Source organism: Canis lupus, chromosome 14 (assembly GCF_011100685.1).
Source record: "Canis lupus familiaris isolate Mischka breed German Shepherd chromosome 14, alternate assembly UU_Cfam_GSD_1.0, whole genome shotgun sequence".
NCBI lineage: Eukaryota > Metazoa > Chordata > Mammalia > Carnivora > Canidae > Canis > Canis lupus.
The window spans coordinates 47286852-47314174 of NC_049235.1; the positions used below are offsets into that span (position 1 = coordinate 47286852).

Sequence of the window (27323 nt, forward strand, 5' to 3'; positions counted from 1 at the left end):
AATGATGATGACGACAACTGACATTTATTAGGCGCCTACTCGAGCCGGGCACTGTGGAAACTTTTCACCTCTTCATCTTGGAGCAACTCCATGAACCCTACTGCCCTCTACACAGGTGAAGATAGTGAGGTTTGGGGAGGGTAAGCAAGGTGCCTCACAGTTAAGTAGAGGAGCGGGGATTGGAATCCATGGACTTCTAATTGTAAAACCCATACTCAACCACTACTCTAGCCACCCGACTATCTCACAGCTCCCCTCCCATACATCATATTTCGCCATCTCTTCACCCACTTTGTTCCATCCCCACCCACTCTGTGTAACTCACGGCTGCCCCAGAGCAGGGATTCGGTACCTGCCCGCTTGTTGAAGCCAGGCCTAGTAATCTGATACCGACATTCCTTCTACATAGGCACAGTCAAGCATAGGATTGCCATCGAAAATCATTTAAGGGACACATTCAGTCAGCATCAGTCAGATCCCCTATCCCAGGCATCCTCCTCATAAGCAGGTATTAGACGAGGGGACTGAATGACCGAAAACATTATTTGCCAGAGGCATTTCGGCAAACAGCACTCCCTTAGGACGTCATAAGCACAAAACTTGGGTTCTGTCATCAAAGTTGGCAAGGCATGCATTGAACAGACTTCCATGGGATCCCTGGTGGTAAGGTAAAATTTCTTAGTCTTTTACAAGCTAATGTGTACTGACAATCCCCACAAGGGATTGGGGTAGGCACCTTTTCCTTAAACAACTCTGGTGCCAGAACTTTCTCTTCAGGGAGCGCCACACCAGCTAGAGTTCCATGGAAATGCTCCGAGTGTCACCTCACCCATGGTACAACTCTGCTCTTTGTCAGTGAAGTCAAGATGGCTCTGACATCTTCGGTGCTGCACTGGCCCCTTGTACTTGGCAGTGGCAAATCTAATAAATACTTGAGTATTCCATGATGCTTAGCTACCCGGACTCTATCTACCAGTTCTTGCCAGCTTTAAAGTCTGGTATACTTCAGCCAGAAACTCACAAGGCAACGGCTTCTGTTGCTTCCCTTCTTGGCAGTGGCTCTCAACTTTCTTGGTTTATATATGATCCCCATTAAGTGCAAAAGTCCCCATGGGCTTCCTTTTCCAGGTATCCTTTTCCAGGACACCTCAGTGGAAAGTAATGAGAACAAAGGAGTCTGCTTAGATGAGGCATGGGGGAGGAAATACTAAGATAATACCTCACTTTTAGGAAATAGTGAACAGATCTGCCCAATGACCATGGTGGAAAGAAGCCCATCTACTGGTTAGATGGGCTTAAACTTCTGAGGGAAGAACTGAAGACCAGAACTCTGACAGCACCATCCATTCATTCAACATACATTTTGCTAGGGGATGACTATTTTTACATTGCTAACGGTCACATCCTACCTTTCTCTCTTTCAATAGATAATTTTAAGAACTCTACGTGCCAGGTGCTGGTGAGTTGATTGTTCCCCATACCTGGCTTTTGAGAGCTTTGAAAGAATTCAGTACAACTTGGGGAATAAAGAGAACATCTGGCCAAGAAATAGACTGTATTTCCAAAGAGGGTTTGTGAATCAATTGTTTGGAGCTAGCTCAAGATGTACTTTCTGGAGGAAATCTCAGGTGGTTGCTGCTGATAATAATAATCATAATCATAATCATAATGGATAATAGAAATACTAATTGAGTGTTTATTATGTGCCTGGCACTTTACTAAGCACTTAGTACTCATTTTCTCACTCAAGCCCTGCAATACTTCTGTGAGTCCTGTGACAGTTGTCTCGGTCTTCCAGAGAAAGAATCAGGCTTGCAGAGATGGGGTAACTTATTTCAGGTCCTACATTTGGTAACTGGCAGAACTGGAACTGCAGCCCTGACCCAGCCCAGAGCCACACCAACAAAAGGCTGTGCAACTCCAAGGCAGTGCTGACATATGGCAGAAAGTGGACAGTTATAATTGCAGCATCCATTATAAGGAAATAATAGCATTTAGTAAGCAGGTCTCTTTTTTAGAATGGGCATTAAAGGATTTAAGGAAAGAAGCCTTGGTTTGAGAAATCTGGTTTTTTACCAAAGATTTCTTAACACATGCTTTGCATTTCCCCATTCCTGATTCCTACCATCCTAGGCAGCTTTCATTCTGGTTTATCTCATTATGGTACATTATGGTTTATCTCAGGGACCTTGAGAACAAGCCAAGTACAAGCAGACTGGCCAAAGGACCACAGGGTAGCTCTGCTCTCCGCACACACAGGTAGGTTCTTGCAGCCATAATGGGAGGAAAGGACATCACCTCCATCTGCCCAGCCTGAGCTAACCAGGAAACAGATCAAACAATTAATGGACTCAAATTAATTGATAATCAAATGGGTCAATCCAAATTCTTTAAAGGAGAACACTGCAACAGAAAAATAAACAGGGAACATGAAAAAGCAATCCACAAAAAAAATAAACACGAATGGCCGTAAACATAAAAAGAGGAATCTCTGAGCTACCAATAACAATGAAATACACTGGGCCATTACATTTGCAACATGTGGATTTGTTTTATTTTGTTTTTTAAAGGTGGCAGTATTCCTGAGGATCCATGGGAAAAGGCACTCCCATTTTCTGCTGGTGAACGACGGTGCAACTCTTCTGTACAGCAGCTGGAAATGTGCACCAAACATCCTTACTGAGTGCATGCCCTTTGTTTAGCAACTTCACTTCAAGGAGTCTATCCTGAAATAAATAAATAATAAATAAATAAATAAATAAATAAACAAACAAACAAACAAACAAAGTAAAAAGAGTCTATCTTGAGGAAATAAATGGGGATGTACCATAAGATAAGCTACAAATAACGTACCTATAGGACTCCATTTTTTGTTAAAAAAAAGAAAAGAAAGAAAGAAATATATGTCTATAAAGTATACATACATACATGTCTTTAAGACTAAGTCTAGGAGAATAGAAACCAAAAACTAAACTGTAGTTACCATTAGATTACAGAAAAAGGACCGATTTTATATACTCCATCTTTTTGTTTAACGAATATGTACTAATACTGCAATGTCTTAGGTTGCATATATACAGGTTTTATACACACACACATATGGAGACTCTGGTCTCCAAAGTAGCTTATATGCATGCCAGGGTGCACAGAAGATGATCCGTTGAAATGTGGGAAGAAAATCTGAGACTTTCCATTTATATTTTATTTTTCACCAAAAAATAAGAAAGAGGTTAAGTGTTAGTAACATTTAATGGCCTAGCTGACACTGGCCTTTATTGGGTCCACAGGTGAGCCAGGCATGAGTCACATGTGACCTGAGGGTGCCCAAGGAGGCGGGGTCCCACGGCAGAGGCCTCATCTAACTTCCTCACTTGCCTTCGGTGCCTCATGTTCGGCCGCAGTTGACACGTGCCCAGTGACATCTGATTTATGACTCTGGTATTCAGATTTAACTAAACCAGCCCTCAGGAAATAGACAAGTAGCTTTAAAAGAGTCCTGCCAAGAAATGGCCGATTGCAGACGATAATGATAATATTGCAAGCACAGCAAATGGCAAGAGAAAGCTCGCCGTGACACTTCTGCTCCCCGTGAGAGCAAGTCCTCAGTCACATTATTAGATAAAAGTAATGACGATCTAATCCGATCTGACAAGAAGTCAGCCAGAAAGAGCCAGAGCATCTTGAGGTGGAGGTGATGTTTTAACAACAAGGATAAAACAGACAGAAACCAAGTCCCAGCTTCTTGAAGAAATTATATTATTGTGTGAAAAAGTGAAGTGCAGAACAGAGAATAATAATTATCAACCATGGCAAGAAGGGAGGGAAATACGATCTGTACCAGCTTGTACATGTATGGAAAAGCAACACTGGAAGGATAAACCAGACACAAACAGCAGTGGTAACTTGCTCAGAAGAGGCGACCAGCAGGGAAAGAGGGAGACATCTCAGTGTTTTACTTACAGCTTTTGAAATTTGCACCATATGAATGTATTACCTCCTCAAAAAAGTAAAAGTAATATTATAATTACCTGCTTTTTTAGGTCCTTTCCAAACATCTCTGAATCATATTCTACAAAAAGCCTTCTACTCTTAGAGTCTGCCCTCCTAGTTTATGATATCCTGTGTAAAAGCTGTGAGAGCAGATTAGATTTGCCTCATTCCTAACAGTTGCATATTTACCCCCAAAAATCCATTCCTCAGAACTTTTCTGAATGTGGCAATAGAAGGAAAGAGAGGGAGAAGGGAAAGAAGGTTTGAATGGATGCCACTTGCCTTCAATCCAGGGAGCTACCAATCTGTTCCCCCCAAACCTATTCCATCCCTTACCCCCAATCATCGGTGACAAACTTGCCTCTGGGTATTTGGCAGAAATTGTGCCACTCTCTTCTACATGGCACACAGGTCATTGGATTAGAAATACTACCCCTGGACAACGGAGCCCATCCCAGTCTGATTGCCCGAATAGGCAAGCCTCAACCATCCACTTGGACAACATTTTTAATACTATCCTAGGAAGTGGCTTAAAAAGAAAATATGCTGAGACTACAAGTCTTACAAAATCCCCAGGCAATTTCTGGTTTCAGGTCCAGCATGTAAGGAGCTTGAAAGTCTTGTCATCCCTTGCCAAAGCAGGACCCAACCTCTTCAGAGCAGCCCCTCGCCTGCAAAGGATTTCCAAGGGTCTTCAGGAAATTCTGAAGAGGTCAACAAGTCCAGAACCAATGGAGCTTGTGTCAGGTGTCCTAAAAGTTACAAATCAAAACTCAAAAGAGACTCTCCATATCATCATCCTCTTTGTCCTTCTAAGTGAATTTTGTGACTTTCTTTCTTTTTAAATGTATACCTGAGTCTCTTTTACCATATCTATTTTGCCGTTTCTAATGTAGCTGACAGTGTTCTTTAAAAGCTATATTTAAATTCCCTTTCAAACAGAATGGCCTTTACAAGGCCCCCACTTTCCTGTGGATTCCAAAGCAGTTCCTGGAAGGAAGAAAATCCCCCGGGGGTTGACATGTTAAGGACTGATGAGTGTGCTCAACATCACTGGTCATTAGGGAAATACAAATAAAAACCACAATGAGATACCACTTCACACCCACTAGGATGGTCATAAGCAAATATATGGACTGTAACAGGTGTTGGTGAGGATGTGGAGAAATTGGGAACCTTGAACATTACAGGTAGGGATGGGAAATGATGCAGCCACTGTGGAAAACAGTTTGGCAGGTCCACAAAAAGCTAAACATAAAATCACCATATGTGCAACTCTACTCCTAGGTATTTATCCAAAAGAACTGCAGATATTCAAACAAAAATTTGCACTTAGAAGTTCATTCAGCGCTATTCACAATCACCAAAAGGTAGAAATAACCCAGACTTATATCAACAGATGAGTGGATAAACAAAATGTGGCATGGCCGTGCAGTGGAATATTATTCAGCCATGGAAAGGCATGAGGTGTTCACACATGCTACAACACAGATGAACTTTGAAAACACTAAGTGCAAGGAGGCACAAAATGACACATCTTTGATGATTCCATGTGTAAGAAATAGAATAGGGAAATCCAGAAAGATAAATTGGTGGCAACAAGAGATGAGGTACATGGGTGAATGGGGAGTGATTGCTTCATAGGTATGGGGTTTCTCTCTGCAGTGATGAAGTTTCGGAACTATCTAGTGGTGATGGTTGCACAACCCTGGAAATATACTGAATGCCATGGAAGTGTATACTTAAAAATGGTTGATTTTATATTACATGATTATTTTGATTAAAAAAAACCTAAGGGGTGATTGTCCCCATCCTTTGGTTTGTGGTCTCCTCATTTCTTCTCCATGTAGATCTTGGGTAAATGATAAATCTAACTGCAAAACTTGTGCCTGTGGTCTTGTTTCCACCCCAGTTCTCACTTGTGCCCAGAAGCAAGCCTGGTCGATTCCTCTGCCATTTCTAAACTTCATCCCCTTTCTGCTCTAATTCTTTACAGACATCGCTGACACTTCTGCTAGGTGATCATTTACGCGGAGCACCTCTTATTTCCAGAATCACTACGCTAAACACTTAGCATGCACCAGCTTAAGTAATCCTCCCAACAATGCCATAAAGTGGGATTATCATTGCCCCCTCTTTACACTTGAAGGAACAGAATGGGACTTTCCCCAGGCACCTGGGCATTGGCAAAACTAGGCCAGGAAGGCAGATGCCAATGATTCCAAAGCCATGACATAAATCTATTCCCCGAGATGTTAATGGTGTTCCCTGAAAAATAAAGTGGGGATTTGTATTTGTGTGATAAAGACTCTGATAAAGAATCCTGCAGGAAAGGGACTTTTGAATTTCTTTTTCCTGATGTTCTCCAAAAATAGTTGACCTCAGAGCTCTCTCTCCATCTCTCTTTCCCCTCATGCTCTTACCCCCTCCCTTTCTTCATCTCTCTCATTCAGAGAACTTCTCTTTTTTTTTTTTTTTTTTAATTTTTATTTATTTATGATAGTCACAGAGAGAGAGAGAGGCAGAGACACAGGCAGAGGGAGAAGCAGGCTCCATGCACCGGGAGCCCGATGTGGGATTCGATCCCGGGTCTCCAGGATCGCGCCCTGGGCCAAAGGCAGGTGCCAAACCGCTGCGCCACCCAGGGATCCCCAGAGAACTTCTCTTAACACCTCAGGGGACACCTGTGTTTCTGGGACCACAGAGTGGAAAATGCTGCATCAAAAGCGTAAACAGTCGGGCCAGAGAGGCCTCACTAGCTTAGCAATGTCAAAGAAAACACTAGTTGTGACACTTACTGGAAGACACACCCACAGGCTGCAGGTTTCTTGAAGAAAAGCTGTCCTTGGCAGCTCTGACCTCAAGAAGCTAAGGTCCTGACAAGGCCAGGATGAGGAAGGAGGGAGGCAACGGCATCTTCCCCATCTTCACAGGAGCCAAGGCCAATAAGGCCATTCTTCTCCCCGGAATCCCCACACTCACCGTGGAAAGCCAGAAACAGGATGAGTGATTATAGTTCCTACAATCAAACCATTTCATAGGATCTCCCTTTCATTTATTTCCTAAAGAAGCGCATTTTGGGGGACACCTGGGTGGCTTAGCTGTTGAGTGTCTGCCTTCAGCTCAGGGCATGATCCTGGGATCAAAGATTGAATCCCACATGGGGCTCCTTGCTGGGAGCCTGCTTATCCCTCTGCCTGTGTCTCTGCCTCTTTCTCTCTCTCTCTGTCTCTCATGAATAAATAAATAAAATCTTTTTTAAAAAGCACATTTTTGGAAGGATGGATGTATTGCCGTTCAATCCTGTCAGCTCTCCATATCATAAATGTATATTTTCTTTTACGGAGTATTTGCTAAATTCTGTTTTTTGGAAGTGGCTTGAGATATCTGCATCCTACAGGCTTAAAGAATGTCTGTTTTATTTTGTTGTTTTCCTTCTGGCTTTTGGGGTGCCCATTTCCTGGGCATCTTCTGCCTTTATATTAATGTTTTCAAAGTGTGTCCCAGGACCACCAGCCGCAGCAGCAACAACAGCAGGGAGCAGGTTAAAAATGCAAATTCTTGGGCTTCACCCCAATCTACTGAATCAGAAACTCTCGAGGGTGGAGCAGCAATCTATATTTTAACAAGACTTCAGGTCATTCAGATGCACAATACGACTGCTTTCAATTATTTTGCTTAAAACCCTAAAAGCCCACACTTTGCAGGAAATGGTCTGTGTTTTTAAGCACCTCCCTTAGATTTTCAGGCTTCAGTTTAATCATACGTGCAGGGGAAGGCAAGGGCGTCTATTGAGCACCCACTTGGGCTGGACTTTGAGAATTTACAACACTCTGATAAGGCTTGACTTCATTTTAAGATGGAAAATGGAGGCCTAAGTAGTCAAGCCACTGCCAAGGTCTCAGCTGATGAGGATCAGAGCTGGGTCTCAAACCACACCCATCTGCAGCCAAAGCCAAGGCACCCCCTGAACCTCTCCCAGCCTCCAGCTCCAGAGTATCCTAGCTCCTAGGGCAGGCCTGCCAACAGGAAGATGCCCAACTGCAGATCCTCTGGTTCATTAAAACAATCAATCTTGGCTGAATGGAGGGTAGGTGGGGTGGTCAACAGCAGTTGAATTCGTTCAGGGAAAAGATATCACAACAAACCTCTTCCTGCTCTCTGCTACACAGCAAGCAACCCTTTTCCCCTGAAAAGACGCTTCCATCCATTCAATTCATGCTTCCTGAGTACCAGATGCTCTGCAGAGCCTAGGGAATCAGCGTAGAGAACAAGACAAAATTCCTTGGTCAATGGTGATAAGAGCCTGCACTTGTTGAGCACTTTTCATGGCCCAGGCACTGTGCAAAACAAGTTCATTTAATCCTCACACAGACCTATGAGTTAGGTAACCGAGACTCAGAGAAGTTAAATAACTTGCCCAGGGGTGAACAGCTGGGAGTGGCAGCACCATAATTGAATCCAGATTCTTCTGAGAGCCTGAGCTCTCAATCATGATGCTGTACACATCACCTTTAATGTGTTTCTTCTGCTGCCTGTGTGGTTTTCCAATAGCCCTACAGTGTTGTCATACTTCTCTTTGGTAACCATTGCTCTGAGCAGGCTCTGAGCTGGGGTCAGTATGCAGGGCCTGATCACTTGGGCCACAGGAGCGAAAAGAGAATGAAACAAGAGCACAGAACCAGCAATCAAGGAAAGAGAAACCAGGGGCTCCCAAGCTCTAGCTGCCAGAGGGAAGGAAATGGCAGGGCTGAGCTCATGCAGCTGAGCGTCGGGAGGGCCGACTGTGGTCCACACAGTTGTGGTTGATGCCCCTACTCCCTGCCTTCCTTTCCACAAACTCACTGGGCGATCTGCATCAGGTCCCAGCCTATTAGGCACTGGGGATCGGAAGTCTAGGATTGGGCAATGTCTCCCCCCCCACCCAGGGGGGCTCCCCTCCTTTCCTCACCAGGGAAGCAGGGCAAAGGAATCCAGAACTGCAGGCTAGGAGCTCTTTCTACTGAGAATCTGAAGCCTTTGAGAACAGGAGAAAGACCCAAGGGCATTTGCCCTGCTAAAGAGGCCACCAGCTGGACAGCCTTGAATGACCCCCAGATTCTCTCTGATTTGGGGAGACACCCCTAAATTCCTCCTTTTAGAAACACTGTCTCTACTAAGGCAATGTGGTTCCGGAAAATATTTTTTATTTTCTTTTTTTTTTTTTCAGAAAACATTTTTTAAGTAAATATCTCATTTAGAATAGTCTAAACCAGGGATCCCTGGGTGGCGCAGCGGTTTAGCGCCTGCCTTTGGCCCAGGGCGTGATCCTGGAGACCCGGGATCGAATCCCACGTCGGGCTCCCAGTGCATGGAGCCTGCTTCTCCCTCTGCCTATGTCTCTGCCTCTCTCTCACTGTGTGCCTATCATAAATAAATAAAATTAAAAATTTAAAAAAAAAAAAAAGAATAGTCTAAACCAGAGAGGGAGCTGGCATGGGTAGAGCACCTACTGTATACCAGATTCCTTGTGAAGCACACTACACACATTGTCTCGTTTATTCCTCATAAGCCTGAAGGACAGGTACTATTTTACCACCCCACTCCATTGTACAGATGAGGAAACTGAGGCCCAGGGAGTCTGTGCAAGTTGCTGTATGTCATAAAACCAGGAAAGGCCAGGATCAGAGGCCCCGGGGTATGAGGAACTTCCTTAGACCACTTCCTACCTTCATCCTACCCACTCACGTCTGCCTACAAAAACCTAAAAGCAGATGCCCCAGAAACCAAGCTGGATTCTTTAAACAAAGGAATAGAAAAAGGATGGAAAAGGGCCAGATATTATTTTGAGTGAGATCGGGTCTTTGTAGCACACAAGAATGGTGAAGCCTGGGGACTCCTGGAGGGCAGGGCTGAAGGTGCACTCGTAGCCTGCAAAGCAAGAAGAGGGTTCAAAGCAGCAGGTGCAGGCACGTTGGTCTTTGCGTCACTCTGACCCATGCACTTCCAAGGAGTGCGACTGTGAAACAGAAGACTTTTGGAAGGCTTTGGAAGGGAGAACAATGCTCAAGTAATCCCTGCCTGCTGAAGAGGATCTATCCTATCCAACTCCCCTCCTGGCCCCAGAGACTTGAACAACAAATACTGCTAGCAGAGATCACCTGCTCAGTGCGCAACATAAGCCACCTGACTCTCCTTCTGGGCAGAATGCCCTTTCTCTCCAGCAGGCCTACTGACTGGGCAACCCGAACCCCACCTTTCTCACCTCCCCAGCCTCTGGGGTTCCCAGCCCAGTCCACCTTGGCCTCCCACTGCCAGGGAAGCCCAGAAAGATCACAAAGCCACCCTGGGACGGGGAGTGAAACCTAAGAGGCACGTGCTTTTGGGAGACCAACACACAACCCATCTTTGATAGATTTTGTTCCACTTTTGGGGTGGCAGTTATGGAATACGCTTGAGGATATAATTTTCAACTGAGGCAAATTCATCCTTCCCTGCTTCTTTCTAGGAGATGTGTAATACAATTTTAGGGGTGTGGAAGCGTGTGCATTATGATCAGAATCACAAACCAACCCAGAGCTCAAATGGATGCCAGGAGACCAGTCCCCCCAGGAGGGCAGGGTAATCATAGGCAGAAGCGTTGGGTTTCAGTCTCAGGCTTTTGGTAAGGGATAGATTCTTCTGAGACCACTGTGCTATTGGCATCATCAGACCCCCTCCCTCATTCACTCCTTAGCACATTCCAATCAGGACTAGAGAGCCCGCTCTTGAACATCTGTGGGAGGGGAAAGTGAGTGGATCTGGTGGCTAGTCTTGGAGGACTCCAGGCTCAAATCTCATGGTGGAGAGGAGGCTACTACCGATACCACCGCAGCAGAAGGGATCTGGGTGGGGCACGCGGTGGGGATTCCTGGGTCCGGCCAGAGTTTTAGATGGTGCCCTGAGTGGGGTTACACCAGTGTCCTTTTACTTCACAGAAGTTCACTCAGCTGTATATTTATGTTTTGTGCAGTGGAATGTTTGTCGTATTTCATATTTTTTTTTTGAAACATGGCTTTAAAGAAAAGGCATCCTGAGCATTTCCAGTTTAATCACAATATTGCTGCCAAGGCCTCCTGAAAGTGATGCCGTGCATGAGTCAGGAAACGTCTGTGAAAGGGAAATGTCACTCTCTAAGCACTGAAAGAGAGAGGAATTTGATTTCATTCTGTGGGAGGTGGCAGATGGGAGATTTACCCCTTCTAGGGTGCAGGAACCTGTGCCTCCAGCCCAGAGGGATGCAGAGCTGCAGACAGCCTGGAGGAGGGGCCTGAGGGCACCCCTCGGGGAGTCCAAGCTGGTGAGTGTTGGCACTGGGAGAGGCAGAGCGGGCCATGCTGGCAGCTGCTGAAAGAAGGAGCCGCTGGGGCCTCCCCAGGAGCCCGCCTCCCTGATCTCTGCTACCATCGCAGCAGATTATGTGAAGCAAAATGTGTTTTTATAAAGCCACTCCCAACTTTTCATTAGCTTGCTTTTTTCCTTAACGAGAAAACTAATCAGGAAAAACCACAAGAAAGCCCCAGCTGGATTTGAGCTCTTTCCAGTGTGGCCAAATGTGGCTGAACTCAGACCAAATAAAGATGTTTACTGACAGCCTAATAAACAAATGGGCCCCTTTGGATGTAACCTTGATGAATGGAGCATCCAGGTGTTTTCAATAATGGCAATAAGCACTACAACTCAAAGTATTTCTGATTCAAGTATAATGCATTATTAGGCCATTAGAGGCTGAGCACGGAGGACCATTTGGACACAGCCCTATCAATAATGCTGCTTCCCAGCCTGCATTTAGGCCCAGGGAATTAGTCATCCTGATATTCTATTTAATAAAAACCTCAAGAAGAAGCATCAAAAATCACATTACATTTTAACAGGGTTACAGCAGCCCAGGAGAACCACAAGTTTAATTTTCATAAGAGCATTCATTCCTCAATTATGTCAGACATGAAAATGTAAATGGCAAATTTAATGCTAACAATATCCCTCAAAGCACATTGGCAGGTAAAGGCACATTATGTTGAGTAGATGCTGGCTGCATATCAAGCAGCCCCCAAAGTGAGACTTGGGGTGCAGAGAGGAGGAGGGATTCAGGCCACTTAGCTGGAAGAGCTCCAGCCCCTTAGGTGGGGGGAGGGGAGGGAATACTTGCGAGTCTTAGGGACACGGGCTCCTTGGCTTCCACTCAGGGCATTGCTAATGGGTGCCAAAAGCCCAGTTTGTTCAATGGCAGCCATCAAAACATGCCAGTGAAGGCATTCCAGGTCCTAAAAGTGAACAGAACCCCTAAGGGATGACCAGGAATCATATGGAGTATATGAGATGGGCACCTGTATTTTCAACAAAAGTCCGTGTTAGAGATTCCTCCTCCTTCAGAAGACTAGAACACTTTTCTGGTCAAGAGTGTGATAGAAAGAGAGGAGTATTATTTCTGTTTTTAGTGGAAGCCACTGACATCAACCACCAAAGAATTTCACCGCCTTTTTCCATAAAGAAAATTGCCTCTGCAAGATGTCCATGATATATTGATAAATTTTTTTAAAAAGGAATCAGCTATAGCAAGAAAATACCAGATATTAATTGTATAAGTATATGCATAGGAAATCATCTGAAAGATTATACACCAAATTAAGGGTATCTAATGAGCGTGCATTAGTTTTGTAAACAAAAATAATAACATTAAAGATTTTTTTTTAAGAGAGAGACCCCATTAGAGAATGGCCATTCATGGATAGAGCCATCTCTCCAGTGACAAGCAATTATACCATTCCTTCTGAGTTTCTCTGTGTCTATAATTAAATCAGAATCATAAGCCATGGGAGCAGAAAGAAGGCTCAGATACAATCTGGTCTCATCCTTTCCTTCCCTCTGAAGGAAGCTAAGACCCAGAGAAGTTCATTCATTCAGCAAGGATTTGCCAAGAGTCCAAAATGTGCCAGGCAGGACTCGAGGCTCCGGGCTTCCCTCCAGGGCTTGATCCAAACCTCAATCTGAAGTCTTGGAACAGATACATCACTGATAACTAGAGTCCATGCAACCTGATACATGACAGCAAATTTTACCATTCTTGCCCTTTGGGGAATTTTCTTGGAAACTCGCCTCTCCAAAGATCTACTCAAATGTTTTTATTTCAAATAATGCAATGAGTCACTGTTATAAATATTCTTTGTTCTTTTCATAAGAGGAATACTTTATAAAGATTTAATAAGAGGAAAAATTTCAAAATGTATTATTTTCTATGGGAAAGGTCCCATAGGAAAACATAAGAAGGCACAAACATTAAGTTGACATCAACAAACTTTGAATGGCCCAGGTAAAAAAGAGGTAAGGGTCTATGCTAGGGCTGTAACTGAAAGGTGAGATGGGATGGAACAAATGAAAGAGATCCTTAGGAGGTAAAGCCTTCAAATATATCAACGGAGTGGATGTGGGGATGAATGGGGGAAGAATCAAGAATGAATGTGGGAAGATACGGCTTTGGAAGCTAGGGAATGGTGATGTCTCCAAGTACCTGGGAAAAATAAAAGAAATGCTTGGTTAGGGTGGGGTAGGGAATTAATTTATCTTTTAATTTTAATTTAATTAATTTAATTTAACTAGGTTGAGTTTGAAAAGTCTTTGTACATTCGAGGAAAGATTTTGATGGACATGAGATTCTGGAGCTCCAGAGAAAATTCTACTCAGAGACACAGACTTGTAACATGACTTCATCACATGACAAGGGTGAAAACTGTGATAGTAAATGAGTGTTTTGGCCCAGGCAGAAAGTGAATGAAAAGACAAAGAGATTGTCACTGTTTCCTTAGAAACAAAAATGTTAAATCCTTAGGCAGAACAAGAAGAACTAATGAAGGTGACAGAGAAAGAACAGAGACGTAGTAAAACTCCAGGACAGTGAGCAAATTACAAACACAAAGAGCAGTTTCTGGGGATGAACTGGAGAATCATGGGGGTGGGAGTGGAGGGCTCCTGTGAAATCTGAGGCAGGAGCAATGGGAGAGGTGTCAAATTTCATAAAGGGTAATGGAGCCCATGTCCAAAGGCCATACAGATCACAAGATGCCAGCAACCAAAGATGAAGCAGTCATTAGCATTATTGAGTAGACGTGGTCCTTTGGGCTTCCTCGAGTAACTTAGCATTTGACAAGACTCACCAAATCACAGAACATTCACCGTATCATGATTCCTGGGTGGATCCCAGGGAAGCTGAGGAAAAGTGTTTTGTAAAGCCCCAGCTCCCAGACTTGTTGAACAAGGCTTAATTTTTTTTAATTTTTTCAAAAGAAAATACTCTTCTCCCATGACAATATATCATGACCCACTCCCAATTCTCAGCTCCTCCCCAACACTGAACAACCCACACCCTATGGAGGGGGGTAAGGAAGACCCTATAGGGAGAAATGGAAGATTATCTGCCAGCCATAGTGACCTTCACCTGTCTTGCCATGTCTGCCTTCCCTCCGTCAGCCCTGAGCATCTGCTAAATGCTGAGTATCCTGATGCTTGGGTCCTTTCTCTGTGTCCAGCAGCAAAAGAACAGAGGAGGTTAAAATCACATAGATCCTACATGTCTGCTGGGGAGAGGGTAAAACAGGAATATTCTAAGACAAAGAATCACACACTGTCTTCTTGTGGTGGACCAGAAGACGACACAAGCAGGATGGGGGAAGAATCTTACTCATCCCAGTCTATCAGAGGGGACATTTTAACTAGATGTTTGACCCTGGGTTCTTGACACATAATCAAGATCTGAAAGCACCTCACCCTTCCTCTCGGAGCCATCATTCTGCTGAAGAGCATGGTGCTGCTGAAGAGCATGGTGAGAGAATAGAGGGGCTTAAGAATGAGGAAGTTCAAGGATAGCAAACCCCCTGGTATTGGGCTGGGAGGGTAACCTCCTGCCCTCTAGCTTCTTGTTTCCACATGAGAGACACAGCTGACTCTCTTGGCCACTCCATCCCCGTTGCAGAATAGAAGTGAACCATAAGACTGTATAATTGGAAGCAGACATTTGTCTGAAGCTGCACCTGTACCCCCAAGAGCCTGTAGAAATCCCCACCAACGAAAGGTATTGCTGCTTTTGTGGGTTCCCTGAAGAAACATGTAGAGAAACAGATTGTACTGGGTGGCAATGTCAGTGGAACAGCTGGAAGGGCTCCACTTCACTCAAAATAAATCTGCAACATAATGTAAGTCGTGACATGCACCAAGAACTAGCTTCTCCTGGCAAATACACTGATGTGGCTAGGACACCGGTTTTGCCCAGAAGAGACTGACTAAAACAGCAAACACACACACAGTAATGGAATGAGAATAGGGACACTGAAAGAGAGAAAGAAAATATGTATTCAGGCCTTCCTGTGTGCTGAGCCCTGCATTTTATGTATGTTGTAACCATCACATCTGCATGATACTTTCCTTGGACAGTTAGGGAAACAGCATGAGAGAGACAGGGCAACTTGCCTGAGATCACATGTGAAAAGAGGCAAAGCCAGCATTTGGAGGCCTCAGGCCTAATTCCAAAGCTTCTGGTCTGTCCACTTGTGCACAGCCAAGGGGCAAGCAATGTGTTTTCCTCATCTCCTCTTTGCTTATAGTTTCAGCCCTATGCCAGAGCAGAAAGCCCATCGTCTAGGCATAGCAGAGCAGAAGTGTGTGAGTTTGTACTTGGGCTTCAGAAAATTCCTAGGATCTGGTAAGGGACTTAGCTGTTGCTGCAAGGGAGGTGGCAGGAGCATAGGCTTTGAGGAAGATAGGCCCAAGTTCGAATCCTAGCTCTGCCACTTCTTAACTGAGTGACAGTAAGTGAGATCCTTTAACCTGTGAGTCTCAGTCTCCTCATCTGGAAAATGAGGCTGATGGTAGTTGCATCAGAGAACTGTCATAAGTGCTAAAAGTATACCTGTGTGCTATCGTACACCTGCTCGCTGCAGTGCACCTGCGCGTTGTAGTACACCTGTGCGTTGCAGTACACCTGCACACTGCAGTGCACCTATAAGCTACAGTACACCTACAAACTAGAGTACACCTATATGCTATCTATTATAGTCTGCCCTCATAGATGTTAGTTCCCTTTCTCCATGTGAGATAATTATAGGAACCAATCACGATGACAGGGACTGTATCTTGAAACCAGTAGTTAAAAGATGACACTAACCATTCAAATCTGCTCAGAAGAACTAAAGCCAGGCTTTTTTCATGGAGGCTCACATCCTGGTGAGAATCAGTTCTTCATCAATGACTCAGGAAAAAATCTATAGAACCCAAACCTGAATGGAAGTGCCAAGCGTAGTAAACCACCTTCTCGGATGATCCCCAATGATCCCTGTCTCCCAGTGTTCATACCCTTGTGTAATTCTCTCCCCTCAAGTGTAGACTAAACTTAATACTCACTTATAACAAATAGAATACAGCTAAAGTAATACAATGTCATTTCTTGCTGGTCTGCTCAACTGTGCTCCACTCTCCACCCCCTATTTAGGTAAAACCAGCCGCCATGTTGTTCTGCCCTATGGGGAGGCCCCTGTGGGAGAAATTGAGAGTGGCTGTCAGCCACGGTGGAGGCACCTTGATTGCAACCCCATTGGAGACTCTGAGCTGAAAGACCCAGGTAAGCCATGCCTAGATTCCTGACTTACAGAAATGATGACATGGTAAATGTGTGTTATTTTAAGCTAAGTTTTAGAGTAATTTGTCACACAGCAATAGATAGCTAAAACACCAGGGAATCTACACTCGCACAATTTTTCATTTGAGTAAACATAGTCCAGAAGCTCTGAATAATTAAAATCAATCTCAAGTTTGAGGCACCTGGCTGGTTCAGTTGGTAGGGCATCCTACTCGTGAGCTCTAGGTCATGAGTTTGAGCCTCATGTTGAGTGCAAAGATTACTTTTAAAAAGTGATAAAAATAACAATCAGTTCTTTATTCAAAAAAATCAATCCCAAGCTTTACTGGCATTTTGTGAAGAAAGTGAAAGCAAATACAACTTTACAGCCACTGCCACACCACAAATCCTCTTTGCCATTTCATCACACCAGTTATGTCTCCCAGCCAGTGGCTGCTTCACAGCTTCTCTCCTCACACCTCACTCTCAATCGCCTGCTGAAAACTCAACACCAAATGTGGGCCCTCATGGCCCTTCTCTGGACTTCCACCCTACCTTTCCTTCAATACCTATTCCTTCTTCTCTTTGGTAAGTATACCTGGGCCTTATCAGACCCAAGTCACCAGTAACTCTCTTTCAGTTTTGCCTCTTCTGGCCCTAAAGCAGCCAATGAACTGAACAAGCAAACCAGCATTTGCCTTAAGAGAAGAGGGTGCTGGGAAGACAGTGAACACACAGGATGAATGTTGGACCCTGTCGCACCTGTGATGGGCCTGGGCTGCCGGTTCACTGAGCAGCCCAAGCTCCACAGCATGCGGTATTCGCTTAAAAAAAAAAAAAAGTATCAGGTCCTTAGAGAAGTTGCACCTGCCAGATGATAATTTAGGGGTATCAACCACCACTTCTAGAAAAATGGGGCCTTCTGGAATGAAATTTTCCTCTAAGAAAATTTTAGTTTCTCTTTCCATTTGTGATTATATTTGGAAAGGGTAGATTATAGATATTTTTGAGCTAGACATATCTTACATACTCATGTATTGGGTAAGGGTTTTATCCTACAAGCCAAATTATTAAAAATAAGAATGTCTTAAAAATAAAAAAGAAAAGAAAAAGAATAAAAAGAAGAATATCTCAGGCAGGAAGAATGCCAAGTTCTACCAAGACTGAATTTCTCAAGGCCTTGCTAGCTAGCCAGTGTCTGATTGAAAATTTGCTACAGCCTCATTTGGGGCATTCAGATAACTCTGAGTATACCCTGATAGGCTGTGCAGAGTCATTATCTCCCCTAAGTAGATCTAGTTCCAAGAGCAGGAAATTAAATAGCTTATTTTAGCCAAGAAGACTGCCGTAAATTAGCTAACTCCATTACTTTCATTGCAGGGCTTATCTTGCCCTAAAGGACAGCCTTGGGGTAGCACAAGAAGCTCTTAACCACTGAGAGCAGGCGTGGCTCACGCTGCGTGAGGGATGAGCCTCAGAGTGTCTGTATCGAGAGAACAGTGCCATTTGGTGCCCCAAATGCCACCACTTTGGGTTCAAATAAGAACGTCTTGGGTTATTTTCAACAAGACAGTGAGCTCTGTGAGGATTAGGATGGTATCCTTTATTTCTGAATACATTGTAAGGTGCTCTGTTTTTAGCTAAGCCAAAAATATTTGATCTCTAAAAGGGGGGTAAGATATGCACACATTAGGAGCTGCAGAGAACATGACAAATTGTGCACACTGGGCTTCTAACAGTTTCTGACATATAGTAGCTACTCAATATTAATGAATGAGGAAGAGAATATCACAAGAGGGATAATGGAAATAAAATTAACCATAAAAACATATCTTTATTATTATGTATGCTATTTGTCAGACACGATTTTCAATGGACAGAGCGCATCAAAATAAATAACAGAGAGAAAGTATTTTTACCATCTCTAAACTTAACATAGTGAAAATAACTGATATGTATAATTAACTGTTAACGATTTATTATCATGACCATTTTATTTTTTTATATAAAGATTTTATTTATTTATTCATGAGAAACACAGAGAGAGGCAGAGACATAGGCAGAGGGAGAAGCAGGCTCCCTGCATGGAGCCCGACGCGGGACTCAATCCCGGGTCCCCAGGATCACACCCTGGGCTGAAGGCGGTGCTAAACCACTGAGCCACCCAGGCTGCCCCTATAATGACCATTTTATGAGTGAGAAAACTGAATATTTCAAAGATTAAGTAATTTGCTGAAGATATTCATAAATATATAATAAGGTTTTTATAATAACAATAGTATCTTTTGAATACACACTATTTACCAAACACTTTACATACATTAGCTCTTTTAATATTTTTAGCAACCTCCTTATTAAGCTAAAGACTATTACCCCACTTAACAGAGTAAGAAACAGAGGCCCAGAGGAGTGTCAGACCATATGCTTCATCCTGACAATATCCCTGATGAATATGTATATAAAACTTCTCAACAAAGTTCTAGCAAACCAAAATGAACAACACATTAAAAGAATCATATACTCTGATCAAGTGGGACTCATCCTCAGGATGCAAAGATGTTTCAAACATATGAAAATCAATAAATATGATACACCACATCAATAGCATAAAGGATAAAAGTCATACGATCCTCTCAGTTGATGCAAAGAAAGCATTTGATAAAATGTGATATCGTTTCATGATAAAAGCTTTCAATAAAATGGATATAAAATGAACATACCTCAACATAATAGAGGTCACATATGACAAACTCACAGCTAGCATCATACACAGTGGTGAAAAGCTGAAGAGCTTTTCCTCTAAAATTAGGAACAAGACAAGGATGCCCACACTCACCATTCTTACTCAACAACAACAAAAGGAACAGTCAACTTGAACCGACATTTAGCAAGGGGTCTTTGGGGGTTGGGTGCCTTGGTGTAGAAAACAAACAAAGCTCAAATGTGAGGCTTAGATCAAAAGTCCCAAGAGCAGGTGTTCTGAGGATCCAGATTTGCAGTTGAATTTGCTCTTCCCCTTAGGCCACCCTGACATTGTGATGAGCAATAGCATGGAGTCTCTCAAGTTATCAGGGATAGAAGATTCTCTTGAGCAATATGGGAAGCCAACTACAATAAGGAGAAACAATTCCAGGTGGTGGATACAACAAAGAAGGAAGAAAAAGAGATAAGTACACAAATTGCTTTTCAAGTCATTGAAAACAATCATTTACAGTTCTTGCCCTTTCCCAATTAAGTGTGTGTGTGTGTGTGTGTGTGTGTAAAACAATTCTTAGGAATAGAATAACACTTGTTAGAGGTAAGAGAAAGAAGGGTTATTTAAAAAAAAAAAGAAGGGTTATTTTTCTCAGATGATAGAAGGCTTGCAATAAGAAATAATATATGCACAGGCACAATTAAAGCACATTTTTTAAATAATTTAAATTTTCTTAAGATTTGTTTAACTAACGTATTTATTTTAGAGAAAGCGTGTATGCATGAGTGGGGAGAGACAAAAAGGAGAGGGGTAAGGAGACTGATAAGCAGACTCCGTACAGAGTGGAGAGCCTGACATGGGGCTTGATCTCACCACCCTGAGGTCCTGGCTTGAGCCAAAACCAAGAGTTGGATGCTCAACTGACTGAGCCATCCAGGTGTCTCTAGAATAATTTAAGATTGGATTTTATATAGTTTTCCAGAAAAATATCTTGTCTGAGGTAGAGGAGAACTTTTCTGCCAGCTGGTAGATATTGTTTAATATAGTTCAGCCTGCTCCCTCCTGATGGGACAATATTGTCCCTATCATGGAGTTCTGGCAACAGGGACTGTAGAGGCTGACCAGGAACCTAGAATCCTGAGGAAAACTACCCATCAGTAAGATGCTTTGGGTGACTACTGTTTCCAAGTTGTACGGATTACATGATACGTGACCAAAAGCATGATGGTTCCTGTGAGTTCAGATCAAAGCTCTGAAGGACATATCAGAAGCAGCTCAGTGTGAGAAGAGTGTTAAAGGGCAGGGAGGGAGAGTAAGAACACTAGAAACTGTTGAGCGCCTGCCATAAACTTGATACTGCGTGCTGGCTTTCATGCTTATGCTTTACCTGCCCATTGGGCACTTACTTCAATCTGAGGTTTCTCCAAACTGCTAGGTCTTTGGCCTCCCCAGGAACAACCATCTTAAAGAAATTGAGGTAACATAATGGTAATTAAACAGCTGGAAGGAAATGAGTTCCTGCCATCACAGGATAAAGCCCCTCAAAGACACTGGTTTGGTTGCTAGAAAATATGCAGCTCAGTTTAAGCCTAATGTGGGAAAAAAAAACCCACAGTATCAGAATGCTGAAAAGGTCAAGCTCTTTCCACAGTGGGAGCTGCGGTGGTTGGCCAGCCAACTGTTAGTTCCAATTCAGTAACGAAAGATAAGGAAGTCAGTGCAAACCCATAAATCTCTCCGCCATGCAGCCTTTTATCTGAATACGTCAAAAAAAAAAAAGAAATAGACAGGAAATATGTAACCCTAAAGCAGTAGCCTGATACATTTATTAGCTATAACTGGGTTTTCCAAACATGCAGCATAAGTTAATTGAGAGTTTCAAGGGAGGCCTTAAATTGCTATCCTCCTCTACCCATTTAAATTTTAGAAAATCACAATGTTCCTGATGAGAATCAAGATAGTTGTATTGTTGGAAGAAATAGACCCAAGAACCACTCAACACAAGACGTCTTCTTGAAGACACCAACAGCTAATCCCTGACTGGGTACCATTTTGTAAATGATGAGTCAAGTAAATATGACTAGTCCATGCGAAGGCACTAACTGTGCAAATGCCTTGTCATTCAGTGCCCAGATAAGGCCCAAGATGGTCAGCCCTGACATATAACTTGTCTGCCAGTTCAGATCTCTCCTCTAAAAGGTTTCTTTTAACTTGATTAAGAAACTTCAGGGATCCCTGAGTGGCTCAGCAGTTTAGCGCCTGCCTTCAACCCAAGGCATGATCCTGGAGACCCGGGATCGAGTCCCACATCAGGCCCCCTGCATGGAGCCTGCTTCTCCCTCTGCCTGTGTCTCTGCCTCTGTGTGTGTGTGTCTCTCTCTGAATAAATAAATAAAATCTTTTAAAAAATAAAATATAGTTTTATTAGAAAACCCATCTAATTAATTATGCATAAAAATATATATTAAATAAAGTGTCTTTAAACAGAAACACACATAAAATAAGGTTCTGGATTGATCTGTGACCAGAGGCAAATGCCAGCCCCACCCTGTATTTATTTCCTCTAGGATAATGGTTCCATATTTGCTAATTCAGTATTTGTGGCAACTTTACAGGACATAACTGCTGCAAGTAATGCAAGAATCCACTGCATTTTAGGAAGGACCCGCTCATAATCAACATTTCACAGAAGTATAAATTCCTGATGGTGCATACTTTCCAGATGGCATGTTTGAAGGCTTACTGAGTGGCTGGTGGGAGGTTCGCTGCAGAGAAAGAGAGGCAGGTCCAAAGAAAGGACAAATGGGAGGAAAAGACAAACTCCTCCTACTTCCACATAAGATTATGACTTTTGCCAAAGACCCCAAAACCCAGCAGCTCCTGGAGTGAAAACCCCGTGAAATTATAATGATTTGCCAAAGACCAAATACCTCAGTGCTCATGCCTGGAGTTTGATTCAGTCTTTTCTGCACTTGCTCCATAGAGTTACAGAAAGATTTCCTCATGACAACATGTGAGGCCAACAACATAATATACAGTCATGCCTGTAGGCACACCAGCCATGTCAGGACTGCCCATCAGCAGCTAGCCACCAGCTAAAAGTCCTGGAAAGGACTAGCACTATGCAATATGATTCAGCCTAAGACTATGTATGTATGTATATACGTATGTATGTATGTATGTATGTATTTGAGTGCAAGCAAGGGGAGGGGCACAGGGAGAGAGAAGCAGAGATTCTCAGCACAGAGCCCAACTCGGGGCTCAATCTCACAACCCTGAGATCATGACCTGAGCCAAAATCAAGAGTTGGACACAACCAATCGAGCCATCCAGGCGCCCCTAGCCTAAAGATATTTTAGAAAACAGCCAGGCTGATAGATGAGCAAATCCCTGCCAGGGGACTAGCTATTCTAGGGCCTAAAACCATTACAGACTCACTCAACAAAGAATGACATTTCTCAATCCCAGAGAATACACCCAAAAGTATACGTCTGGTAATATTAACATCAACAAAAATGAGAACAACAAAAATGATATTTATTGAGCCCTTCCTCTGTGGCAAGCATTGGATTCAGTGCTTAACTTGCTCCAAATTGTAAAGCTTAGTGCACATCAAAGTCGTGCCGACTCAAGCAGCATTTTGAAGAACAGGTTTCTATGGACATGGAAGTTTCTTTCATGTTGATGTAAATGTAGGCAGTTGTCATTTCTGAAAATCTCACCTCAGAGACGTGTGTCCTGGCAGTAGATGATCACGGAGAACTCAGCAATGATTGTATTACATTATATCTGTTCATGGAAAACTATTTCTGAAGCTCCCAGGGTGAGAAAGGGAGCGGGCTGGGTGCCAAGCACACACATTGGGTAGAACAAGGTCTCTGCCTGCAGGAATTACAGCTGACAGAGGACAGGAGTCATGAACTGCAGTAACTGAAAAGGAAGTGATATGACTGTAAGAAGTGACCTCTGGACGTGTTGCTAGAGAGGTCCAGAGGATGGAGTAATTTCTGCTATGTAGGAGACACTGGGATGGCTCTTGGCAGAGGGGGGTGTTTACACTGTAAGTGAAGAGAGAGCAGTGGAGATGGGGTGGGAGACAGGGGGTGGGGCTCAGAGGCAGGTAAAAGCTAGAGAGAGCGCCACAAGGCAAAGGTAAAGAAGAGTGTCCAGCATTCACCATGTCCCAGGCCCCGTGAAAGAACTCTGACCCAAAGATGGTTAGGATAAGGCTCCAATCCTTGAGGGGCTCCTGCGCTACAGCAGTGCTTCTCAAAGTGCAGCCTTTGGTGAGATAAGGAGCGCTCACCGGAATGAAAAGCAATCCGCTGATTCTTTTATTAAGTCTGGTTGGAAACCAGTGAGCTGATATAGGGACAGACTTGATTTACATGTTGGTCCAAAGTGACTCTATCTCGGGCCAGGAGCTGGTGTGCCATCCTCTGAGTCTTACCTCTCTAGGGCAACGGTCTCCAAAATGGGTCACGTGAGGGAAGACACATTAAGGCACAGAAAGAAAATACTGAAATTTCTTCTCATATAGGGCCATGATCTCTTAGTCAAAATCTTTGGGACCAGATGTGTTTTGCATTTTCTTTTGGGTACCACAGAGGCAAATGTGCACACACTGGGTATTACATCACACACCCTCACTGGAGCTAGGGCGACACCAATCAGACACATGAGCATTTCTACAGCAACATTTGTGACTGATTCTCAAACAGCATAAATACTGATTCCAAATAATCTTTTATCAGCGCAGGTCAGGTTTTGCTGATGTTTGGAACAATTTTCCCCCCATTTCCTGTCATTTCTACACAGTCTGGTTTCTCTGAGCAAAGGCATTGATGAGCTCTGCTCAGAAATTATTGAACAGCAAACACTCCTTGGAAGCTGGAAAGAGTGAGCATATATGATAAAGATAGAGGATATCTCCCTCCTCAAAGACATTCCAGGATTATAAAGCTTCGAGATGCCTCCTTACTCAGAGAGGTCCCAGGGGAATAAAGATAATGTCTTGTCTTCCTCAGAGGCATCCAAAAATAACAGGCACCATCATTACTTCACCCCAGTGCTCCTTCCCCAGAGCTTGGGCTCAGCGACGTTAATCCAGCAAGGTCACACAACCAACAAGAGTGGGACTGGGGTGGAACGTGGTTCTAAAGGGTTCGGTCAGACTTCCAGCTCTGCTTTTACCCACTGAACTCAGATGAGGATGTGCCAAGAGCACTGGGGAAATCACCAGCTATTAAACCTTATTTAAGGCATATCTTTTAACTTCTGTTTCCTTACTTGTAAAATGGGGTGAATACTTTCTGATTTTTGAAAATTGTGAGGATGTAGTAAGATGATGATGATGTGAGATGGTGCAGGCTGAGATATTCTGGAAATTGGGAAGCAGCATAAAATGTAAGGGATTATAATTCACATTACCGCCATCATTACGGTCCTAAAATACACAAAATACAAATGAGTAAATGACCTAATAGTCTTACCACTGTCCCCCATCGCAGCCTGGAGAGGCCTAGCAAGACACCCAAGGGCCCAGCCGTGGTGAGTGGACAGGCCTTGGCTGACAAGACTTCCAGAGCATGACCACACAATGAGGGGAAGGGAGATTTGGCCCTGCAGAAGCAGAATTGTTCCTGCGTTCCATTTCTTTCATTCCAGAAATAGCAAGGCCTTCTTAGTGGGGAACCGCTATGTTTTGATTTTACCCAGAAGTTATCCACAGAAAAGAGCAGTTCCAGAGCCCCTCAGAACAGGAATGAGGATTGCGCACTTAATTCCCACTTAGCTAAACACTCTCCCTTGGTCAGTCTGACGGAGTTTAGAAAGAGTAAATATTTCTTGGAGGATCAAGAAAGTGATTTTGTTTTCTAAATACATGCTGATATACAGTCTGGATAGAAGAAATATAGATTCAGATTAGGTCTAGGGAACAGGAACTCACATTTGGGTTCCAACTATATATCAGACACAGCGCTGGGCATGTACACAGTCCTCTCCTTACTCTTCATAGCAGCCCAGGAAAGAAGGAGTGTCACCCTTATTTTATCACAGATGAAGGAGGACAGGCTAAGTGCTCTACCACGGACACAGGTGGCAAGTAATCAAACTGGGGTCTCAACCCACCTTGCCGGCTACAACACCCATGCTGTTTCCAGCACACTCTGCTTGGCTGCCTTATTTCTGATCCCCTTTCACTGCCCGATGACCGAAGAACAGATGCACCAGCACCTCTTCATCTGTTCAAAACCATAACTCTTTTTCCCTTGGCAGATTAGAAAAGTTGCTCTTTAAGACAAATAAACTGGTGCTGTTGACTTTTTTTTAATCTTACCCTAGAATAATACTGGGCAATACCTTTAGAGGTTGACAGACATGGCCTGCTTGCTGTGATTTCATTTAGCACTCCGTTGCTAGATTTGATCTGCACATGTAATGCTGCCGAAAGGTGGAGGGTGGAGATATCAGAGCAAGTCAGCCAGGTAACAGAGGTGGTGCACCTGAGACAGGGTCCAGCCCCAGTGAAGGCCACAGCTCCTGGGAGGAAGCCAGGCTCCTCCACCAACAAGCCCTGTTCCTGTAACCCCAGAAGCAACAGAGTTCCCTCCTGCTCATGGTCACACCACTCCTGTTTACTGACACCCCCTCCCAATCTTCCTTGCTGTGACTTGTATTGTAACCCAGCTCTAAAAGTTCTGGGTACAGTTTAGACTTGAAATGGAATGGGAGATCTGAAAATGTTCTGGAAGAAAGCATTAAGCATTGTTAAAGAGTTCAAAAGTCAAAGAGAGAAAGAAAGAGATGGGGAAAGGGAGAGAGAAAGAGAGAGAGAAAGAAAAGAGGAGGGAGGATGGGAAGAGGGAGGGAAGGAGAATGGTCACTTTGCTTAGAGAGGGGGGCTACTGTGGAAACACGGTCAACTCTTTGTGCTGAGGTGCATTGTTTTTGTTGCAGAAAATTCAAGGAGAGATCATCTTTGTTTTACCATTGGACATCAACTATACAGTAGGCACTGGTCTGGCACTCTATCCACATTATCCGGAATGGGGTGCTCCTTCCAGCACACCCATATACTACATATCCACTGATGCGTTTAGGGAGAAAACAGGAATGGAAACAAGGAGGAAGAGGAGGGAAAGGAGGAGGAATAGGGCAGGGGAAGGAGGGGAAGAAAAAGAAACTATTATGGGCGTGCATGTTCTAGCACTATGCCTGGCATGTTACAGGCATCCCAGCATCTTTCCTCACACCCACTCTGTCAACAGCGAAGTAGGTATGAATAGTGCCATCTAACAGATGAGGAAACTACAGCTCACATATATGGTCACACGGTGACCATTGCACTAATTTGAGTCAGAGCTGATGAGTGCACCAATAATTCTTCCAGGATAAAGAGAGGAATAAAATTCCTTTGCTTCTAAAATAATCATGTCATGGGGCACTTGAGTGGCTCAGTGATTGAGCATCTGCCTTTGGCTCAGGTCGTGATCCCCGGGGTCATAGGATCAAGTCCCGCCTCAGGCTCCCTGCAGGGAGCCTGCTTCTCCTTCTGCCTATGTCTCTGCCTCTCTCTGTGTGTCTCTCATGAATAAATAAATAAAATAAAATCTTTTAAAAAATAGAATATTTATGTCACTATGGCAAAAAAAATAAATGAGTTTTATTAGATTATTGAGATATGTGCCTTCATCCTAAACTTATTTTCCTATTCTATAGACAGTCCTGTTCTGATTCCAGTCCCATGCCACATGGGATAGTTATATCTAAAGCTGTACTGCCAAGTCTAGTTCCTTATACTTTTTAATGTTTTTTGCAGTTTTTATTGAAGCATAACAACCTTGAATCATATATTGTCAATAGAAGCTGCAACCAACCCTCAAGGCCAAGTAGACCTTGCCCAGGGTTGCATGCTTTGGAGGATGAACACCAAAATGCTTCCTGGGGAAGGGTCTAAGGTCAAAACCAAGTCCATGCTTGGGGTCAAAAAGCCCCAGAACCCCAGTCTAGAGT

The 27323-nt window shown here is 43.6% G+C and overlaps 1 long non-coding RNA gene across 2 annotated transcripts in view; it reads right to left on the reverse strand.

Annotated features, from left to right (window-relative positions):
- Positions 1 to 2547: 2547 nt before the first annotated feature.
- LOC111098822 overlaps positions 2548 to 27323 on the reverse strand; it is a 54367-nt gene continuing 29591 nt past the window's right edge. For both annotated transcript variants that reach the window (XR_005369697.1, XR_005369698.1), the window contains one exon: positions 2548 to 2726. This is a non-coding gene — a long non-coding RNA (uncharacterized LOC111098822). The remainder of the gene's footprint in view (positions 2727 to 27323) is intronic.